At 56.6% G+C, this 15,093-nt stretch overlaps 1 protein-coding gene across 2 annotated transcripts in view; it reads left to right on the forward strand.

The window, feature by feature from the left end:
- The first annotated feature begins 1,424 nt into the window (after positions 1 to 1,424).
- The window catches only part of SLC35E2B (solute carrier family 35 member E2B), a 36,168-nt gene continuing 22,499 nt past the window's right edge, over positions 1,425 to 15,093 (forward strand). Inside the window, exon 1 of one of the 2 annotated variants that reach the window (XM_017882501.1) lies at positions 1,425 to 1,868. The gene's annotated coding sequence lies outside the window, so the exon portion shown is untranslated. Of the gene's footprint in view, positions 1,869 to 7,449; positions 7,740 to 15,093 lie in introns of those variants that run through there. The other variant, XM_017882503.1, reaches the window with a different exon arrangement.

Genomic DNA, 15,093 nt, shown 5'->3' on the forward strand with positions numbered 1-15,093 from the left:
AAAAAAAAAAAAAAAAAAAGAAAGTTTAACAAAACGTAAAAGTAGTATTTATTTATTTATGAGATGGAGTCTCGCTCTGTCCCCCAGGCTGGAGTGCAGGGGCGCGATCTCGGCTCACTGCAGCCTCCGCCTCCTGGGTTCAAACGATCTCCTGCCTCAGCCTCTGGAGTAGCTGGGGCTACAGGCGCGCGCCACGAGGCCCGGGTAATTCTTTTTGTATTTTTAGTACAGATGGGAGCGGTTTTACCATGTTGGCCAGGCTGGTCTCGAACTCCTGACCTCAGGCGATCCGCCTGCCTCAGCCTCTCAAAATGCCAGGATTACCGGCGTGAGCCACCTCGCCCGGCCAAAAGTAAACTTTTCTTTTTTCTTTTGAGAGGGAGGCTCGCTCTGTCGCCCAGGCTGGAGTGCAGGGGCGCGATCTCGGCTCACGGCAACCTCCGCCTCCGGGTTCAGGCGATCCTCCTTCCTCAGCCTCCAGAGCCGGGACTACAGGCGCCCCCACCACGCCCGGCGAATTTTTGTATTTTTAGTAGAGACGAGGTTTCACCTTGTGATGCGCCCGCCTCGGCCTCCCAAAGGGTTGGGATTACAGGCGTGAGCCACCGTGCCCGGCCCAAGAGTAATCTCTAAAGAGCCCTTTAGCCGCAACTTCATTCCCGAAAATTATTTGAGAAAGTAACGCTAGGAAAACGCTCCACGAAGTTCCAGAGCCGGGAGTGCGCGGGGCCGCGGGCTGCGCCCGCAGGTGTGTCTGCCCCGGACATCCCCAGCAGCGCGGCACCAGCCTCATGCGGAGGCCCCGCCCCGGAGCGCGCCACAGGCCAATCAGCGCCCTGAGGCGAGTCCTCACCCCGCGCGGCGGCCCCGCCCCCCAGCTCCGGGCCCAGCTGCCCCAGCAGCTTTCCGTCAGGCTGGGCGGAGCCACTTCCGCCAAGAGGCGCCTTTGTGTCTTCTAAGTTAAGCCTATTCAGTGGATTTCTTATTCCTTGAACCCAAACCTGGGCGGTAAACCCTCTGGGGTTTAGAGGCCGCGGCCTCCACAGACTGGCCGATCCCGCCCTGAAGTGCCGGCGGTGGAACAGCCCGGGCAGAACCAACGGGCGGCCGCGGAGGTGGGGCCGCTGTTTCCCCCTCCCGTGTGCCTGCAGTGGAACGGCCCGGGAGGAACCAACGGGCCGCGGGGGTGTGCTGAGCTCGCCGTCTTCCCCCTCCGTCTGCCTGCAGTGGAACGGCCCGGGCAGAACCAACGGACGGCCGCAGGGAGAACTCAGCGCGCCGTGTCCCCCCCCCCTTGCGCCTACAGTGGAACCAACGGGCGGCCTCGGGGAGTAAGCGCGCCGTGTCCCCACCTTGTGCCTGCAGTGGAACGGCCCGGGCGGAACCAACGGGCGGCCGCGGAAGGGCACTGAAAACTCCCGTGTTTCCATTCCCCCCATCTGCCTGCAGTGGAACGGCCCGAGCGGAACCAACGGGGAGGGGCGCTGAGCGCGCCGTGTTTTACCCCCCATCTGCCTGGAGTAGAACGGCCCGGGAGGAACCAACGGGCAGCCGCGGGGGCGTTGTGGGCCGCGGCGCGATTCCCCGCTGCCCGGCTCCGGGACACTGAGGAGCGGTGCCCGCGGGGCAGCCAGGAGCCCGATGCCGGGTTCTGCGCGTCATTTTCGGCCCCGCGGGCGCCCCGTGAAGCCCACCTGGGTCCGCCAGCGCTGTGACACTCCCCATAGCCGAGCTCCGAGCTCCCTCCGCGGCCTCGCATCCGGCCCCTCCGGCGCGCGCCTCTCAGGCCCCGCCCGCCGGCGTCCTTTTGTTGTGAAGGCGCCGGGGCCTAGCGCTATGCCTGCGGCGGAGACTGCATCAGGCTGTTGGTGGGTTCTGCGTGCTGGGTGCTGTGCTCGGTGCTGGGTGCTGGGTGCTGGGTGCTGCGAGGTCGGTGCTGGGTGCTGGGTGCCGGTACTGATGCTGAGTGCGCGGGCGCCCGGGGTTCCCCTGCCCGGATTGGCTCCTGGGGGTTCCTTTCCTACGGCGGGCGCTGTGCGCGGAAAACGCTGCTGGCGTTTTGCGAGCTGGCTTTAAGTGTTTTCTCGTTCGGGAGTCCACGGAGACCCCCACACCCTGAAACCCGGGAACGCGGTGTGCGCGGCCGCAAAAAAAAAAGCAAACATCTCCCGACAGCCGAGCTCCCGTTCGGTGGCTTTTTAGTTGTTTGTTTTTTTAATGGAGTGCAACCTACTTTACTCAGGAAGCCTGCACGCCACATTTTCAGGCCAAACGAGCCCGTGTTTTAAGAAGGGTCGCTGAGGCAGGAGTAGGAAGGTTTTCCACTCCACTCACGCATTTTCAGTGTAGGCGAATCAGAAAACGGAGGGCAGAACGAAAATGAGCGGATCTGGGAGTCCAGGCTGCGGTTCGCCCACATCTGTAACAGATGTTTCCTGGTGAAGATGTGTAGGGCGCAGCGGGTCACCGGGGCGGGTGGGGGCACAGGGCACCCTCCTCGGGGTGCCTTTGGCGTTGGGCACTTGTGTGGTCTCCAGTTTCCGGGTGTTGGAAGGGAGTGTCCTCCTGCAGCCTGAGCCTCTGCCAGATGGTTCCTTGGGAGGAACTCCCCGGGGGAGGTCTGAGTTCCGGGGCATGGTTTGAAGATTTGGTTCACGTTTTGCCTGAAATGCGCTTCTGGCTGTTTGAACCCACCTGGACTTCCTGACCAGGGGCACGGATCGTTAACCTCTGGTGCAGGGGCCTGGCTAGGAGAGGTCTGCACAGTTGGACAGGGTGCAAAGTGACGCTTTGTCAGTAATCCGGTGCTCAGATTCCTGTGGTGGGACGAGCAGCTCCTCCGGCTTTATCCCATTTTAAATCCAGGTTTTCTTTTCCTTCTAGTCCTCGGGCTCCACCCGGGGACTTGCGCCCAGACAGCGGAAGGGAAGGATGTCACTTCTGAGATGAGGTTCAGAAAGGCCAGGGCTCCTGTCCTGGCTGCTCTCTCCCCCCCCCGACGAGCTTACTGGACGAAAGCTCCTGTCAGGCTGTGGGGTGTCCTGTGGAGAAACTGGCCAGAAACTGGTCTGGGACCTTTCCACCTATGGCCAGCAAGGAACTGAACCCAGTCAGCATCCACGTCAGTGAGCTCAGAGGTGGACCCCAGCCCCCGCTGAGCCCTCGGATGAGGCCACAGCCCTGGTTGGTTGCAGTTTCAGGAGGGGCCTTAAGCTAGAGGCACCTGGCTAAGCTTCCCACAGACTCCTGCAGCGCAGGAGCCGACATCAAAAGCGTTTGTTGTTTTGAGCTGGAAAGTGCGGAGGGGCCGCCACAGGGCGGCAGGGAAGGAACACGCGCCCTTTGTCCTTTTCGTTGGCCGTTTAGACGTTGCTGTCCGCTGTGGATCGCTTGAACCCGGGAGGCGGAGCTTGCAGTGAGCCGAGATGGCGCCCTGCACTCCAGCCTGGGCAACAAGAGCGAAACTCATTCTCAAAAAAAATAAATTATCTGTGAAATATGTTTTTTTCTTTTTTTTTTTTTGAGACGGAGTCTCGCTCTGCCTCCGGGCTGGAGTGCGGTGGCGCGATCTCGGCTCACTGCGAGCTCCGCCTCCCGGGTTCCCGCCATTCTCCTGCCTCAGCCTCCCGAGTAGCTGGGACGACAGGCGCCGCCACCTCGCCCGGCTAGTTTTTTTTATTTTTGGTAGAGACGGGGTTTCACCGTGTTAGCCAGGATGGTCTCCATCTCCTGACCTCGTGATCCGCCCGTCTCGGCCTCCCAAAGTGCTGGGAGTACAGGCGTGAGTGCCTGGCCTTTTTATTTTTTTGAGACAGTCTCTTGTTGCCCAGGTTGCAGTGTGGTAGCATTATCTCGGCTCACTGCAACCTCCATCTCCTGGGTTCAAGTGATTCTTTTGCCTCAGCCTCCCGAGTAGCTGGGAATACAGGTGCATGCCACTGCACCCAGCTAATTTTTATATTTTTAGTAGCGATGCGGTTTTGCCACAAACTCCTGACCTCAGGTGATCCACCCGCCTTGGCCTCCCAAAGTGCTGGGATTACAGGCATGAGTCACTGTGCCCAGCCTCTTCTTTTCATTTTTATTTTAATTTTTTCACTACAAGAGGGACTTCCTTTCCTATTTGCATCTCTCTTCACTTACAGTATGAAGTCTGTCTTCCGTCATCTACAAAATATTTATGTGTTTGCCCAATCCAGAATTCTAACCATGACTCAGCAAAAAAAAAGAAAGGAAAAGGGAGGCTGGGCGCGGTGGCTCACGCCTGTAAATCCCAGCACTTTGGGAGGCTGAGGCGGGCAGATCACGAGGTCAGGAGTTCGAGACCAGCCTGACCAATATGGTGAAACCCACGTCTCTACTAAAAATACAAAAATTAGCTGGGCATGGTGGCTCACACCTATAATCCCAGCACTTGGGGAGACCAAGGCGGGCGGATCACCTGAGGTCGGGAGTTTGAGACCACCCTGGCCAACATTGAGAAAACCCGTCTCTACTAAAAATACAAAATCAGTGGGGTATGTGCCCACGCCTGTAATCCCAGCTACCCGGGAGGCTGAGGCAAGAGAATCGCTTGAACCTGGCAGGCGAAGGTTGTGGTGAGCCAAGATCGTGCCATTGCATTCCAGCCTGGGCAACAAGAGTGAAACTCCATCTAAAAGGTAAAATAAAAATACAATAATTAGCTGGGTGTAGTGGCGCGTGCCTATAATCCCAGCTACTCAGGAGGCTGAGGCAGGAGAATCGCTTGAACCCGGGAGGTGGAGGTTGCAGTGAGCTGAGATGGTGCCGCTGCACTCCAGCCTGGGCGACAGAGCAAGACTCCATCTCAAAAAAAAGAAAAGGGAAAATCATGCTTAAAGCTTAGTATTTGTTTGGAGCTCCTTGTGTGTCTGGAGCTCCTTGTGTGTCTGGATCTCAGTGTGTGTCTGGAGCTCCTTGTGTGTCTGGAGCTCTTTGTGTGTCTGGAGCTCCGTGTGTGTCTGGATCTCAGTGTGTGTCTGGATCTCAGTGTGTGTCTGGAGCGCTTGTGTCCGTCACCTGTGCACCCGCATCCAGCGTATGTGCACCCGCGTTCCTGTGGTTTGTTCTGCTTCTCCCCTCGGTGCTTGTGTCGTTCATTTGATCTGTGGTGTGGTTCATGCGTTGGAGTTCGTATTCCATTTCAGAGACCCTTTCCCCCTACCCTTGTTGATTTAATGATGTTTGCTTTTTATGCAAGCGACATATTTTCATGGTTCCAGAAGTCAGACCTGGAGCCGCCCGCCTCACTCCACTCCACTCCCGCCTGCCCCGTCACTGAAGAGTCTCCTTATTCTTGGGTGTATCTGTCCTGTATTTTTTCTTTTCTTTTTTTTTCCTGAGACCAGGTCTCGCTGTGTTGCCCATGCTGGAGTGCAGTGGTGAGATCACCGTCACTGCAGGCTCATCCTCCCAGACTCAAGTGGTCCCCCCACCTCAGCTGGGACCATAGGTGCACACCAGGCCCAGGCCTAATTTTTGTACTTTTGTGGTAGAGATGAGGTTTCGTCATATTACCCAGGCTGGTATTGAACTCCTGGGCTCAAGCGATCCTCCCCCCTCAGTCTCCCAAAGTGCTGGGATTACAGTCATGAAACAACACACCCGGACAAAAAAATGTTCCAACTTGTTTTTTTTTTGAGATGTGGAGTTTTTGCTCTTGTTGCCCAGGCTGGAGTGCAACGGCGCGATCTCGGCTCACTGCAACCTCCACCTCCCAGGTTCAAGCGATTCTCCTGCCTCAGCCTCCTGAGTAACTGGGACTACAGGCATGTGCCTCCACGCCTGGCTAATTTTGTATTTTTAGTAGGAGATGGGCTTCGCCATGTTGGTCAGGCTGGTCTTGAACTCATGACCTCAGGTGATCTGCCCTCCTCGGCCTCCCAAAGTGCTGGGATTACAGGCATGAGCCACAGTGCCCGGCCAAAATTTTCCAACTTTTTATTTTGAGAAACTTTTTAGACTTACGGAAGAGCTGCAGAAGTTCACCCATGTGTCCTTCTGTCCGCTTGCCCTGACGGTAAGACCCTCGGGAACCTCAGTTCCACTCGCTGGCGTCACATGGCCCTGGCGACTCATCCACGGGCTGTGTGTTCAGTTTGGGCCAATCTCCTGCACCCGTCGCCTCTCTGTGGCATGAGCCGCCCAGGATCCCACGTGGCATCCTGCTGTCCTGGGCCTTGGGCTCCACAAGTCCTTGTCTTTCGTGGCTTGCAGATTTTTGGGTTTGCTTGACGTCTTCTCACGGTTAGATGTGCGGTTACGTATTTGGAGCAAGAAGACCTTGGTGGTGATGGAGCCTTCTCCCGGCGTCAGGTCAGGGAGGACAGGAAGTTGCTGTGTCTCCTGTCTGGTGACTTGGTGACTCTGGCCCCTTGGCGAAGGCAGCGTCCAGTTTCTCCAGAGTGAAGTTATGCCTTCCCCCTTTGTAATCAGCAAACGTCTTGTGGGGAAATCACTGGAGAGGACACGTGTCCCTCCCTGAGTGTCCTGGCAGGTCCTGTTTCCTCTTTCGACATCCTTTGGTTTCATCCATACCCCAGGGCTGATCCTGTTTGGTCTCATCCGTGCCTGCGGGGCTCTTCCTGCCCGTTTTGGGACTTGTCTACCTGATGTGTTCCTTCTGTCTGAGAGCCTCTGGCCTGGGGCTGGTGGCCTCCTGGGAGCTTCCAGGCCACTGCTCCTCTGCCACTGCCACCTCAGCCTGGCGACCTCTGACCCACTGCCACCTCAGCCTGGCGACCTCTGACCCACGGCCACCTCAGCCTGGCGACCTCTGACCCACTGCCACCTCAGCCTGGCGACCTTTGACCCACTGCCACCTCAGCCTGGCGACCTTTGACCTTCGACCTTCATCATTGATCTTCATCTGTAAACATTCTCAGGCCTGACTTGTAGAAGTTTTTGTCCAGAGAGGACTTGTTTCTCTGCCCACAGCTGGGTCCCCTGCAGGCCCCCAGATCAGCCTGGCCACCCCAGGCTCCCCTCTCTTCCTGTTGTGGGGGTGGTCCTGGGAACCCCGCTCCGTCTCAAGAGTGCCAAGACCCCTTTGCAGCCGCTGCCGTCCAGGGTCCAGTTGTTGAGTTGGGGCTTCTGTGGAGCCGCTCGCCTGCCCCCCTCCGTGAGGCAGGAGGCCCTGGTGAGGTTTCGCTTCCGCTGTCCTGTTTTTCTGTTTTTTTTTTTTTTGAGATGGAGTTTTGCTCTTGTCACCCAGGCTGGAGTGCAGTGGTGTGATCTCTGTTCACTGCAACCTCTGCCTCCCGGGTTTAAGCAATTCTCTTCTTGCCTCAGTCTCCCGAGTAGCTGGGATTACAGGCTAATTTTGTATTTTTTTAGTAGAGACAGGGTTTCTTCATGTTGGTCAGGCTGGTCTCGAACTCCTGACCTCAGGTGATCCCCCTGCATTGGGCTCCCAAAGTGCTGGGATTACAGGCGGAAGCCACTGCACCCGGCTGGCCATCCTGTTCTTAATTTACAAGGCCCACTTGGGTTGCAGCCAGTCCCCACTTACTGTGGTCTGAGTTGTGAGTTTCCGACTTTGTGACAGTGGAAAAGCCAAATGCCTTCAGCAGAAACGCTGCCCTGAGCTCACAGCCATCCTCTCTCTCACTTCCGGTGGGGTTGTCTGAATTTCATCAGCTGCTCAGCACGCTTATAGCCAGACTCCGCGTTAGGCGGCTTTGCCCAGGTGTCACTGATGTGGGTGTCAGCACACGGAGGTGAGTGAGGCACGTTCAGTGCCAAAGGACGGGCTGGGGTCTGTGTGTGGAGACGTCAGTGGCCTTGAAAAGATGGTGCGGCGGGGCAGGCGTGTCACGACAGCCGAGTGTGTGCCCTGCGGCCATGGGTCTCCTGGACTGTGCTCCAGACGTGAGTGGACAGCAAGCAATCCTCCCTCCTCACCCTCCCAAAGTGCTGGGATTCTAGGTGTGGGCCACCGCCCCTGGCCAAACGTGAAGGTTTGACTTAAAACTTTGTGGTCTCTGGTCTGAACAGGCACCTGCACCTGGAGGACTCCGAGACCCGGTTTCCGACCACGATGTTTTGCACTTGTGCTCTGATACGAAATGTGTTTGGTCTTTGTTCCTGGTTCCTGGCAGAGAAGCTCCTTGAAGCCTCGGAATTTCCTGAGTGACAGGAGTGTTTCAGATCACACCTGAGCTTATGCTGATGAGGCGGGGGTTGGCCCTGAGAGAACGGGGTTTGGGGGGACTGGTCGCCAGAAGACCAAGTGACCCCAGGATTGGAGGCTGGGAGCTTTCAGCCCCACCTGCCAACCTCAGGGACGCAGCGAGTGAGGGTGAAACGCTGTAAAAACCCGTGAATGAGAGATGAAAGAGTGGGATTGTCTTTGGATTGCAGTATGCAAGGCGGCCCTGGGGGAAGCGGGTGGTGCCCAGAGAGGGCCTGAAACCCAGCGTCTGCCCAGGCCTTGCCTTCATGTCTCTGCATCCAGCTGCTCCTCTGTTTTCTTTGCAGTAACATAAGTGCTTTCTGGAGTTATGGGCAGTCCTGTCAAACTAATTGATCTCGAGGAGGGTGTCCTGGGAACCCTGATTTATTGATTGATTGATTATTTTTTTGAGACGGAGTCTCGCTTTGTCGCCCAGGCTGGAGTGCAGTGGCGCAATCTCGGCTCACTGCAAGCTACGCCTCCTGGGTTCACACCATTCTCCTGCCTCAGGCTCCAAGTAGCTGGGACTACAGGCACCCGCCACCACGCCCGGCTAATTTTTTATATTTCTAGTAGAGACGGGGTTTCACTGTGTTAGCCAGGATGGTCTCGATCTCCTGACCTCGTGATCCGCCCACCTCGGCCTCCCAAAGTGCTGGGATTACAGGCATGAGCCACCGCGCCCGGCCAGGGAACCCTGATTTATAGCCGTGGGTCAGAAGCACGGCCCACAGCCTGACTGGCATCTGAGGAGGGGGCAGTCTTGTGGGATCCCGCCCTCGCCGCGGGGGACCTGGCGCTCCCTCCAGGTGGACGGCTTCGGGAAGGAATTGAACCAGAGGACACACAGCTGGTGTCTGGAGAATTGTTCAGTGTGGGAAAATCCCACATCTCCTGTGGGAGTGCAGAGAAACCGCGTGCCTCACAGGACTTTATTTATTTGTTTGTTTATTTGTTTGTTTTTGGACACAGAGTCTCACTCTGTCCCCCAGGCTGGAGTGCAGTGTCTCGATGTGTGCTCACTGCAATCTCCGCCTCCCGGGTTCACGCAATTCTCCTGCCTCAACCTCTTGAGTAGCTGGGATTACGGGCACCCACAACCACACCTGGCTAATTTCTGTATTTTTAGTAGAGACAGGGTTTCACCATGTTGGCCAGGCTGGTCTCAAACTCCTGACCTCAAGTGATCACCTGCCTCCAAAGTGCTGGGGTGACAGGCGTGAGCCACTGCGGTCGGCCATTCACAGCAGTTTAAACGGAATTCTTTTCCTCCATGTAAATCTTTTTTTTTTTTTTTTTTTTTTGAGACGGAGTCTAGCTCTGTCACCCAGGCTAGAGTGCAGTGGCGCAATCCGAGCTCACTGCAACCTCCGCCTCCCAGGTTCACACGATTCTCCTGCCTCAGCCTCCTAAGTAACTAGGATTACAGGTGCCCGCCACCACGCCTAGCTAATTGTTGTAATTTTAGTAGAGATGGGCTTTCACTGTTGGCCAGACTGGTCTCGAATTCCTGGCATCATGATCTGCCTGCCTTGGCCTCCCAAAGTGCTGGGATTATAGGTGAAAAGCCACCGGCCCGGCCTTCCCCGTGTAAACCTTGAACTCAGAACTGCTTAGGAAGGACCCTGGGCTGTGAACTCTCACAACTACTTAAGAAGGACCCCGGACCCGCGGCTGCTCAGCTGGGTTCCGGTACCCGAAGATACTGTTGCTTTCCCCTGGGGCCCATCCCCAAGATGAGAGAACCAAGTGTCTTTCACTCTCAGGCACTTTCATGTTTTTACTTCGACACGTGGTGCTTCCTGCACAGCCGGCAGTGTGTGGTGGAGCTGAGTCGTGCGTTTCTGTCTGTGATTTGTCCCTCAGGCTCCCCGCTGCTCCGGTGGGTTTGGGTTTGGGGTCCGCCCCTTTGACGCTGGGACTGAGCCCCTCATTTCCTTTTTTTTTTTTTTTTTTTTTGAGACGGCAGTCTCGGCTCTGTCTGGCGCCAGGCTGGAGTGCAGTGGCCGGATCTCAGCCTCACTGCAAGCTCCCGCCTCCTTGGGTCACACCATTCTCCTGCCTCAGCTCCGGCAGTAGCTGGGTGGGACTACAGGCGCGGCCCGTTCACCTCGCGCCGCGTAGCTTTGTATTTTTTTTAGATGAGAGACGGGGTTCACCAGTGTGTAGCCCAACAGGCATGTCTCAATCTCCTGGACCTCGCGATCCGCCTCTCCGGCCTCCCAAAGTGCTGGCATTACAGGCGTGAGCCACCGCAGCCAGGCGAGCCCCTCATTTCCATCGTAGCTTCAGCTCCATCAATGTGGTGTTTGTTTCTACTGCTGACAGGCACTTAGGTTGGAATTCTTTTGGTGTTTGCTTTGTCTTGTTTTGCTGCTAACAAAAAATGATGCATTAAACACCCACCTCCAAGACTTCTGTAAGAAAGTGTGAAGAGCCCACCCATTTTCCCGGGACCGCTTGGCCCTCTGTGACCCAAGTCAGCGTCGGTGAAGTGCTTTATTAATTTTCTCGTTTTTCGTTGCTCCCTCTCACCTGCATGACCTTTGAAAGGTTGCACCCAGCCAGGCACGGTGGCTCATGCCTGTAATCCCAGTTCTATGGGAGGCTGAGGCGGGCGGATCACATGAGGTCAGGAGTTTGAGACCAACCTGGGCAACGTGGTGAAACCCTGTCTCTTCTAAAAGTACAACAATTAGCCAGGCTTGGTGGCCCGTGCCTGTAATTCCAGCTGCTCGAGAGGCTGAGGCATGAGAATCCCTTGAATCCAAGAGGTGGTGACTGCAGTGAGCTGAGACTGTGCCACTGCACTCCAGCCTGGGTGACAGAGTAAGACTCTCTCAAAAAAAAAAAAAGAAAAGAAAAGAAAGGTCTTACTAGACAGTTTCAGGCTGGAATCTGTTTGCATTTGTACCATCAGGTATTTCCAGCTTGGGAATAGTCAGTGACAGGAACGAACCGTGGGTGCCTCTGCGGGGGTGGCTCCCTAAGCAGAGGGTGGCTCCCAGCAGCTCCCGCCTGGTGCCCTTGAGTTGGCTGAGGAGCTGAGAACTTGGACTTCAAGATCTCTGACTTCACTGGTCTGACGTGGAGCTCCCCGTGTTTGAATAAGAAGTGGCTGGGCGCGGTGGCTCACGCCTGTAATCCCAGCACTTTGGGAGGCCGAGGCAGGTGGATCACTTGAGGTCACGAGTTCAAGACCAGCCTGGCAACATGGCGAAACCCTGTCTCTACTAAAAGTACAAAAATTAGCCAGGCTTGGTGGCAGGCGTCTGTAATCCCAGCTACTCGGGAGGCTGAGGCAGGAGAATCGCTTGAACCTGGGAGGTGGAGGTGCAGTGAGCCAAGATTGTGCCACTGCACTCCAGCCGGGGCAACAGATCGAGATTCCGTCTCAAAAAAACAGAAAAAAAAGGCAACCAGCCTCAGCCGTTTACGCAGGAACAGGTGTTTATGTGGGAGGAAGATTAGATATTAGATATCGCCTCTTCCTGCGGCCTTGGAGCTATGGGGACAGGGGCGCTGGGGGTGAGGACGGTTCATGGTAGTAAAGTCCTGTGAGAGTGGGAGGGGAATGGAGGCCCCAGGACCATGTGGGTGCAACAGCAGGGACGGGACAGTCACCCAGACCGAGCAGGGCTGTGGGAGCACAGGTCAGTGTGATGTTGGCTGGGGCTCAGCATGCGTGACCCAGGGCTGGGCAGTTCCACTCGGGCACGTAGACACAGACAAGGATGCTCCTAGTAGCCCTACCCAAGTGCTTCTTGCCAGAATGGGTCCGTTTGTCCAGTGGGCTGCTGTGCAGTGATGAGACGCAGAACCTCGTCCTGGCGCGGCTGCACAGAGAGGCCTTTGTTTGCAGTCGGCTTCTTCTTTAAGCTCTTTTAATTTTTTTAAACTTTTTTTTAGTTAGAGGCAGGGTCTTGCTCTGTTGCCCAGCCTGGAGTTCAGCGGCACAATCACTGCAGCCTTGACTTCTCCTGCTCAAACAGTCCTCCCACCCCAGCCTCCCAAGTAGTTAGGACTGAAGGCACCACCATGCCCGGCTACATTAAAAAAAATTCTTTTTATTTTTTTGAGATGGAATTTTGCTCTTGTTGCCCAGGCTGGAGTGCAATGGCGTGATCTCGGCTCACCGCCAACCTCTGCCTCCCGAGTTCAAGTGATTCTCCTGCCTCAGCCTCCCGAGTAGCTGGGATTACAGGCGCCTGCCACCATGCCCGGCTAATTTTGTATTTTTAGTAGAAACGGGGTTTCTCCACATTGGTCAAGGTGGTCTTGAACTCCTGACCTTGTGATCCGCTGCGGCCTCCCAAAGTGCTGGGATTACACTCATGAGCCCCTGTACCCAGCATTTTTTTTTTTTTTTTGGAGATGGAGTCTCGCTCTGTCACCCAGACTGGAGTGCAATGGTGGAATCTCGGCTCACTGCAAGCTCTGCCTCCCAGGTTCAAGCGATTCTCCTGTCCCAGCCTCCCGAGTAGCTGGGATTACAGGTGCCAGCCACCAGATCTGGCTAATTTTTTTTGTATTTTTAGTAGAGACAGGGTTTTGCTGTGTTGGCCAGGCTGGTCACGAACTCCTGAGCTCAGGCGATCCGCCCGCCTTGGCTGCCCAAAGTGCTGGGGTTCCAGGTATGAGCCACTGCTTCTGGCCCAGAACCTTAAGTTCTTGATGTACAGAGAACAGCAGCATCATGGAAGTATGATTTCTGTTTTTTTGTCTCCACTAATTGTGAGCAAACATTAGGGTGGGGACTGGGGTGCTTGTGCCAGTCCCACGGGCTTCTTGGGAGCACAGTGTCAGCAGAGAGGGGGACGGGCCTCATTATGGGGAGCAGAGAGGGGGACGGGCCTCATTGTGGGGAGCAGAGAGGGGGACAGGCCTCATTGTGGGGAGCAGAGAGGGGGTCGGGCCTCATTGTGGGGAGCAGTTTTGCCTGGAACGCTGAGTTTCTCAGATGGAAACTAGGCGGACAGACTGTTCTGGCGGGAGCGAGGTGCGCGGCCGCATGCGGGAAACGCGTGCCTTTGGAATTCCAGGTTTGCCTCGATGTCAGGTGGGACGTGACTGGCATCGTCTGCCCCCGCCCGGAGCCCGGTGTCCTGTTCGTGGCTCCTGGGGTGGGTTCTTGAGCGTTGCCTCCTTGCCATGTAAATGAATTTGGTTTTAGAAACTCGCTGCTGGTCGCAGAGTCTGCATAGCAGACCAGTCAAGGTGGGAGGGACAGGGCAGGAGCCATGAGGCCCAGTGAGGTGGGGAGTGAGATCCCGGCCTGCGCTGCAGAGCCCTGTCCCCGCTGCTCTGTCCTTGTGTTTCTGCCGCACCCTTTGTTGTTGGATTTTCACCTCAGGAAAGCCAGGTAGCTGCTCCACCCCCAGCCACGGCCCATCCGTCCGGGTAAAGGGCACAAAGTCTCCTAGCTCCCTGGCTCAGGGTCCAGCCAGTGCTAGCTCCACGGAGGCTGCAGCCCACGGAGATTTAGCTCCCAGCTCATTGTCACCCCAAGCTGAGCCGTGGGACCGTGCTGCTGAACAGGAATAAGGGAATGGTGTCTCTGTGGAGATCTGGCACTGTCAGTGGCCTGAGGAGTGGATGCAGTCGCCTTCTGTTATTCTGAGGCTGTGGGAACTGGTGGAGGGGCTGGCCTCGTCCCCACTGAGGCCTGGGGTGCCCTTGGAGGCAGCTGTCCTGGTGCACCGAGGGGTCAGGGCACACATGGGTGGCCTGGGAGCATCCAGGTGGCACTGAGCTAGCGGTGTGGTGGGCAGATGGGGAGCCCTGGGTGCACAAACACACAGACCAGGGGGAGGGGAGGAGAGAGGGGACGGCGGCAGAGGCCCTGGCGTTGCCCCCACTGGGGAGAGGGCAGGAGCACCTGTTCCCGGGTGTGGAGAGGCCGAGTTTCAGGCACCTCTGAGCACTGCTGGGCAGGTGAGCTGGGGAAAGGCCGGCCTGAGCACCTGGGGGAAGTCTCAGTGGGGGAGGGGGCGGAGTACGTCCCTCAGTGTGAACACAGAATATATATACAGATAGCACGCACGCAAGTGCGTAAACATAAACCTAGAAGGAGATCGTGGTGAGGCGGGAACCCCAGTTTCCCAGGGGGAGAAGTAAGAGGAGGAGGGGTCCTGGGTCGGGCAGCATGGCCGGCACCACATGCTCCCAGAGCGCTGCGTTGGTGAGACAGGATGGGTGCCCCTTCAGATGCACAGCCACCCCCGAAGTAGGAAGAGAAACCCAGGTGTGAGAAACAGGAAATCAGGGCTGCCTGAGCGCTGGGGTTGAGACCTGGGGGAGGTGGGGTCTCGGTGCTGCGGAGTCACTGTGGCACCTGCGCAAAGCCCGAGCTGGGGAGAGGATTCCCACCGGCCCTTGGAAGGAAACAGGCTGTTCTGACCTTCCCGGAGCTTGTGGGAAGGGAGGGGGTGTCTCGCCTGAAAAGCCACAGTCACCTGAGCGTGAGGTGGGTGTAAGTGTGGTTTTGTACCACGGGGTCTGTCTAGAGAGTGGCATGGAATTAGTCCTGGGGCACCTGGCAGCGGCAGCCACAAAGCCCATCAAGAAGGTGCAGCTGCCAGCCAGGGTGTGAAGGACCCACAGCCCCAGGTCTGCCAGGAAGGTCAAATGTGCCTGGAAACTGTCTCCCAAGAGCAAGGACCTGCCAACATGTACAGAGAAAAATGAGATTCAATTGCTAAAACTCTCTGGACAGTGAACGATTGCATTTTCTTTTTTTTTCTTAAGACAGTCTCACTCTTGCTGAGGCTGGCATGCAGTGGCACCATGTCGGCTCACTGCAACCTCTGTCTCCTGGGTTCAAGCAGTTCTCCTGCCTCAGCCTCCCGAGTAGCTGGGATTACAGGCGCCCGCCACCACGCCCGGCTAATTTTTTTTTT

Source organism: Rhinopithecus bieti, unplaced genomic scaffold (assembly GCF_001698545.2).
Source record: "Rhinopithecus bieti isolate Rb0 unplaced genomic scaffold, ASM169854v2 scaffold_13351, whole genome shotgun sequence".
Classification (NCBI taxonomy): domain Eukaryota; kingdom Metazoa; phylum Chordata; class Mammalia; order Primates; family Cercopithecidae; genus Rhinopithecus; species Rhinopithecus bieti.